This window comes from Pteropus vampyrus, unplaced genomic scaffold, assembly GCF_000151845.1.
Source record: "Pteropus vampyrus isolate Shadow unplaced genomic scaffold, Pvam_2.0 Scaffold127, whole genome shotgun sequence".
NCBI classification, from domain to species: domain Eukaryota; kingdom Metazoa; phylum Chordata; class Mammalia; order Chiroptera; family Pteropodidae; genus Pteropus; species Pteropus vampyrus.
This window is the reverse complement of record NW_011888908.1, coordinates 3,258,519-3,265,981: the sequence shown is the minus strand read 5'-3', so window position 1 is coordinate 3,265,981 and position 7,463 is coordinate 3,258,519.

The window sequence follows — 7,463 nt, the reverse complement described above, 5'->3', positions numbered from 1 at the left end:
TGTGTCAAAATATGAAACTCTTTGATAGAATAACCTATATTCTGTACTCTTCAGTGATAATCTTTTCACATCGAAAATCTGGAGAAATGTGATTTAGGTCGAATCCTAATCAAGTTTAATTTCTACAGCATAAATTCTCCAAATAAATCAGTTTTCTGAGTCCAGTAGCATTCTGAGTCCAGACCATCGGACATGTGGTAGCACATGTCTGAGACCGCATGCTGCCGTTCGGGGCCCAAATCAATTCACGCAATCACTGCCAAAAGATATATTTCAATTAACTGTATCACATTCACACTAATTATATGAATTGCCATAAGGAACAAATTGTGTTGACTACCACCAAGCCTAAACATTTTTTGTTGTTGAAGTTAGTTAATCACCTTATATCTTAATCTAACAGTGTTATTTAAGTTGTCTGCCAAATCTGCCAAAGCTTGTCTTCCATTTCTTCTAAAATGTAAGCCTGGTGAAGGACTGTGTGTGATAGATACGGTAGACAGACTCATACTCCATCTGTCCCAACTTGCTTTTGGGGTGACTTCCTGTACTGCAAAAGCCAGAAAGCTAAAGATAAATCTTTTGAGAACACATTCCAAGTAAGTTTTCAGATGTGACTTAAGTTCTTGAATTATATGAGTACATCTATTTGAATCTGGAATTATGGGGAAAGAAGCAGAGATGGTATAGGCTTCTATTTTGCTGAGGTGGATCTAGCAGGTCTGAAGAGGCTTCAGAACCAATGATTCCAGCAGCTGCTTTCTGATCTTGGAACTGCAGCTAAGATGCTGAGATCTGCACTCATCAATTAGACAAGTCTAGATTCCGCATCTCTTTAAAAATTTTTTTTTAAATAACAATTGTATATATTTAAGGTGTACAACATAATTTGATTGCCATCCTTTTGGCTGTATCAGTCATGGGGGCTGCCATTCCAGTGGTTTGGAAGGACCAAACACCTTGCATTAAATCCATTTTTGCTGAAACAGTGGTTTCTGACTTTCATATTTGACTGATAACTTAGGCACTCAATTTTTGTTGACTAAATAAAGACAGTTGCAAGGAGGCATAAAATACATTTAAAAAGAAAACTCAACAAAGAAACTCATTTGTGGGGTCTCTCGAGAAGCAAACTCTGCACAGTTTGTGGGCAGGTGCTCTCGGGATGGACCCCTGGACTGGGTAGTGAGGGAAGCTGAAGTGTGATGCCTTTGCAGCAAAGCCATCGGCCATATGCTCATCCTTAGGATGCTCTGGAGCTAGAATGGCTCTTTGAGTTGTCTAGAACTGGGGACAATTACAGGCTTTTCCCCTTTGCATCAACTAGTGATTGGCTAGGGACTAGCCAATCTTGGGAGGCCTTGCTCCTCTCTTGGGTAGAGCAAGTCCCAAAGAAGCCTTGCTGACTCAGTTGAGAGCTGTCAGCCGCCACCACTCCCAGCAGCTGCGGAAATGAGTGGTTTAATTCTAGGAGGAAGCAGGGGTAGATCTGGGCAGTGCACTATGGCGGTCACCTCACCAAAACAGCTTTAAGGAAAACAGCCACTGACTTCAGACCAGAAAGCCTGGATTTGAATGCCACTTCTGCCACTTACTAGCTGTGGGAATCTGGGCAAGTCATTTAATTCTCTGAATCTGTTTGCTCATCTAGAGAAAGATAATAATAACATTTTATTTATATATAATAATAACACATGTTAAAGGTTCATTGCCATAAACGCAAAAGAGCATTGCAATCTTCTTATCATACTATTAAAATTTCTATTATTCTGCAGAAAGTCTGCCTCAAAATAATATGGTCTGTTTTGAAGTCGGTTCTCACTTTAGCCATATACATTAAATGTGGGAATAACAGAGAAAATTAAAGAAAAAGCTAATCAAAGAGAAAGAAATATTAAGGTACACTTCATTTAGTCACTTATTTTCATATTTATGAATTTACCAATTGACATGTTATTGTGACTAGCCTCTATGAAAAGACCCAAATGTCATTAAGACATGTCTGTGACAGAGTTTGAACATGGTAGACACTGACCTTGAGTTTAAAAGAAAGCGAACTTTCCAGCCCTTGGTGCCAGTGTTACCCCACGTGGACAGGCCCGGAAGGGCTCTGCAAGGAAGAGTTATTGGGAACTGAGTTCCCCAAACCAACTCTACACCCTACGAAACTTTTCATTTGTTATGTAACATGTGATTTTCTTTTTTAAAAAAGACATTGAATTAAAGCCATGCTGCCGTGTAATCTTGACCTCCCACACAGCTCCACTTATATTTTAGGGTTCCAGACAGTAAGCGGGTCCTATGATGTGTGTGCGAAGATGACATGGCAGTGGGGGAGGGGTTATTTCTTACTAACTACATGATTTCCTTTACGTTGTTGACAGCTACTGTTAGGGGACTTGACGGTCACATGTTCTTTATGCTCTGTCAAGGACCACTTTGGTTGCTTCTTCTTCCTCGAGTTGACAAATGCATAAATGACCCATCCTCGGGCTAAAACCATACACCTTCCTTAAAAGGCAGCCAACCATTGGTTCAGTGACTATTATACTATTATACTAAATCCTTCTCCTCTGATTATCCCCTAGGTGAGGCTTTTTTTCTTTCTTTTTATGAAGTAAAATATACATGTAGAAAAGTATATGTATTAGGAACGTAGAGCTCAATGAATTAAGTAAGCAATTTTAAGACCTGTATTAACTTTCTTGCAGCTACTAAATTTACAGTGTCTTCAAAGATTTCAAATCAAATAACAAAACAAATAGTAAAACTCACAATGTGCTGAAAAGGTCCTCAGAGGGAACGTGGGAGAGCTACAAAGAATAAGACTGAACTTTTACCAAGAAATGACCATATCCCAAAGTCGCGGAAAACGAGCCAGATTGTATGATAATATAATTAACTGCCCTTAACTGTATCAGTTACCTATCGCTGTGAATACACCACCCCACAACGCGGAAACTTAAAAGAAAGATTGTTTTACTTGCTCATGATGGGGGCTGGGCCAGCTTGCTACCTTACCGGCTGGTCCTGCCTGTGCTCGCCCAAGGCACTAGTCAGCCAGTGGCAGGCTCGGGGCCTCCGCTGGGAAGGCTCAAAGCTGCTCCACATGGCCTTGTCCTTGAGTGGTCTCATCTAGGCTTCCATGTGGCAGCAGCATCCCCAAGAACGAGACAGCTGACGTCTCAACTCAGAACAGCTTTTGACACATCTAGTGGCATGTCATTCGCTAATGTTCATTGGCCGAAGCAAGTGGCACAGGCAAGCCCAGATCCATGAGGGACTGTTATGCAGGGGGGCCATCCGTGCAACAAGCTACCATACAAGCCAACTAAATTCACTACGGTGGTGTCAGTAGAGGGAATCTGAACAGAACCAGGCCATCCGCACATGAGGGTCAAGCCGATGGCTCCACTCCCCTGCCAGCTGTGGAAGCTCAGAAGCCCACGCTGCATCTTGGGTCCCTCAGGTAAAACGGCAATGATGGGGGTGATGAGGACAGGTTAGCACACACAAAAGTTAAGATTTATAAATTATCGGTTATATAATTAATAAAATGAAAATAAATTATTAGGATAAATTCTTGTGTTTTATGATAAAAGGTTCACTGAATTACCTAATTGTTTTATCCAGTGTTTAGAATTGTAAAATGCACCCATTGTCTATACCACCTAATACAGGAAAGACAAATCTAACGTACTAGCTTTTTAAAACTTGCATTATACTGTGGACATCCTATTTAGAGAATTTTGTCTTTTTCTATATCATCATGGACAGAAGCCATAATTCTGGTTCCGATTATGTGTTGTTAAAATGGGCCTCAGGGCTGCTCCTGATACAGACACACAGTTTTTGACTCAGAGGGCTTCTTATGGAACGTGAATAAGTAGTAGCCTTTCCGTGTGAACAGTTGTACGGATAACTGTTACCCTGTTGAGCCAGATTCTCAAATGAAGTGTAACTTTTCCCCCTGTATTTAAGCCAAAAACTATCCGTCCAAGTTCTTAAACTGCAGTGCGATAGGTAAGGAGGACATGCCGCAGTAACAAAAGATCCACAGGTTAAGTTTTAAGCATGTTCGCTGATTTCTTTCTCGGAGAAGGATGGGCAGGAGGTGGTTCTGGCTCCAGTAATTCATAAAAACCCATCCTTGAACACAAGGCTTCCCTGGTGCTCCAGATGCCACACCTCGGGCCACTGGGGAGGACAGAGCAAGAGTTGGGGCACCACAAGGGCCTTTTGTTACGTGAGGTGGATGTTGCGTGTACACTCGCCCCCATTTACGCCCTATGGGAGGAACTGAGCCTCACGGCCACACCTGGCCGTGGCTCATTGTGAGAGAAGCTGAGAAACAGAGTCTGGCTGAGGAGCCATCTTCGTAGGAAAAACAGGGCAAGAGACGGAGGGGAGGCCAGTATTCACCACGCACACATCTGAGCGTCTAAACTCTTCTTATAAAGGGGCTTTAAGTGTATTAAATGTATTAATGCTTTATTCATTTATCTAGATGCTGAATCCTTCAAACATATTTTTCCCCGTATTAATTTTCAAAAAGTGTAGACTCTCAGATTTGAAAGTGAAAAGCGATTTAGTGTGATGATCCTCTCAACGATTCTTCTGCAAGGTGGTGACTCAGGTGTTGGTTGGATATTTCCATTGACAGAAAACTCATATTGCCTAATGTTATCCAGTTCAACATTCCTCGTGTCAAATTCGGACTCCTCTTAATTTCTATTTATTTATGTGAGTCCTGCTCGTGGGACAACACGAAGTCTATTCTCTCTTCAATATAACATCTTACAAATACTTGAAGGCCTGTTTCTCCTTCATCCTCTCTTCCTCAGGTTAAACATCCCCTCAAGATGCGAGAATTTCTGGTATAAATTTGAGAAGGTCTAGAAAGCCTCCTACACTCTACCTGGATAAATATACTTTGCAAGAAACAAAGTAGCTGTTGGAAAATGTTGAAGCAGTAATATTCTCAAAAAACTGCTAAATAGTTATTTTTAAATGAGAGCTCATTTCCTAACAGTTTCCTCACAGTCTAAGATGGTGCTTACCCAAGTGTGGTCCCCTGCACAGTAGGTCCGGCAACAATGGGGAACTTTCTGGAAAAGCAGAATGCAAATGCTCGGGCCCAAACTCAGGTTCACTGAATCAGATCCTCTTGGGGCTGGGTGCTGGCAATCTCTGCTTTATCACACGTTAAATGGAGAAACATGAGCCTAGGGACAGTGGAATAACTGATTGTTTTGATACAGGGAGGCGGAATATGCCAGTGACATACTTTTAGATTTACCAGAAAATAAAAATTAATTCTTTGTTTACTAAGTAAGCCGTGTTTTTAGAAACACACGTAAACTCTAGGTGATGATGGTCATAACCACACCTCCTGGAGTCAACGAGTGGTGACAGGTGTCCAGGAGGTGCCCAGATAATTTCCCTTGCTTTAATTGTTCTGTGAACATAATGGCTGTAATGAGTAAGCAGAGGGAGAAACCAGTTGAAGGGAACACTGGGTATTTTATGATCCTCTTTCCTGATTTCCATTTGCTTGGCTTTATTTTCCAATGGGAAATAGTGAAGTCCTCAATATTTTCTGAAAGCCAAAACCAATGTTTACACGACCTACATAATTTACATGGCAAATTCCACTCATGAGTGACTAAATTTTAACTTCAGAAACAATATTATCTTCTTGAGTTTTCAAACAAGAAAAGCCACTCTTAAACATGACCAAAGACAGCGGTCCTTCATTCGGTCCTGAGAATGTTATCGGTTTTTTTTAGACAATGACTAATTTTATATATCGATTTAAATATGGATTCCCCTTAAGTGTCAATAAGCCTTTGATCGTCTGCTGCGCACCGAGCTTACTCATCGTGGCGGTGAAACCAGGGCGCTCTTCTCTCTCTCTCTCCCTCTCTCTCTCTCTCTCTCTCTCTCTCTCTCTCGTCTATAAACCCGAGCGCTGTATGATTCTCATCACCTTTCAAACAGATTTGGACATGTGTAAGTTTCCAGACAAATTAGAGGTATAGAGTACTCTGCATTGAAACCCGGGAAAATCAGCATAGAAGGAAGCAGTTTGACCTCAAAGAAAATTAGTGGACGAAGTTGTATTTATCTGAAAAATATTTACTTCCATTAATTTCGGGTTTCTGATGCTTATATTTTCACATAATTGCTAGGTGAGTATGAGCCATTACTAAACACTGGAGAGAAGAGAAACTCTAAAACACTTGGACTCCAGTGAGCACAGTGGTGTGACAGAAACCATGCAGTAACTCCTCTTTAAATACAGAGAAGGGACGGCAGAGGACAACGGACATGAGCCCAGTCTGGGGACTGACGCCGGGCTGAGCTGACTCCAGTCAACCCACACACACCAATTCTGGACAACTTACCTCGCCTAACCAGATACAGCTCTGAATTCAATTTTCACTTGTACTACCTCTGACGAATTAACTGTTCTCTTGCAACAGTGTCCTCATTTTTAAGATGATTATTAAAATATCTAGCTCATGGAGTGTTTTGTAAAAAGTAAGTGTGATCACACAAGTTTAGCAGAACAGGATCCCTGTGCTATGAACCTTCACTTTACCCTTGACCCTGGCTGGCTGAGGGGTTATGAGGGGTGGTCAATATCAGCGAGAGAGAGAGAAAACTTCCACATAGCAGACTCTCATTTCCCGCCTGTAATAAGAGATTATTTTCTCTGTATCAGGTACAAAAGCCAACCAGGCCCCCCCACCACCACAGACGCCCCATCACGATGGACTCCTAGATACCCATCTTAGCATCACGTGGGTCTGAAGGAAATCTTATCGGAACAATAACAAAATTCTAAGGCATTTGCTGGCCCCCAAGTGTGTTCCTGATAAGCTAGACGGTTGCATTCTGTCTGACAACGCACTACACTTGCACACCCGCTCAGATGTGGTGGGGACAAATGTCAAGAACCCACGTTCCACCAGAGTGCACATGACAACATAGACATTCAGTAACGTCGTTGGTCATGCGGCAGCTGACCTGGTAGACTCAGGGGCTGCTGTGACAGAGAGGAAGTGCAGCTCACAACCAGGTTTCCCCCCTCAAGCCCCGGGTGCAGCACAGTCAGATCCTGGGTGACGGTGAGGACGAGGGGAGTGGGGACACAGACAGAAGTAGCTCTCTAGATTTCTGATTAGCCCCTTACAAATAGGACAAACCACAAGTGACTTTCGCTTTCCCCCAAGGCAAAAGTTAGGAGCATTTTATACTGAGAACTTTCACACTTCAGACTTATTATTAATTGTATTTTTGCCCTCACGAAGACATGCACAAAAATCCATTGTATGGTTTAGCTATAAAAAGCAGTTTCAAAGCTTGGAGAAACGAGGGAATAGAGTGTGCCAGGGTCTCACATGTTGTGTCCTTTCTCGTAGGAAGCTCTCAACAAATCATAGCTCCAATAACAGAGA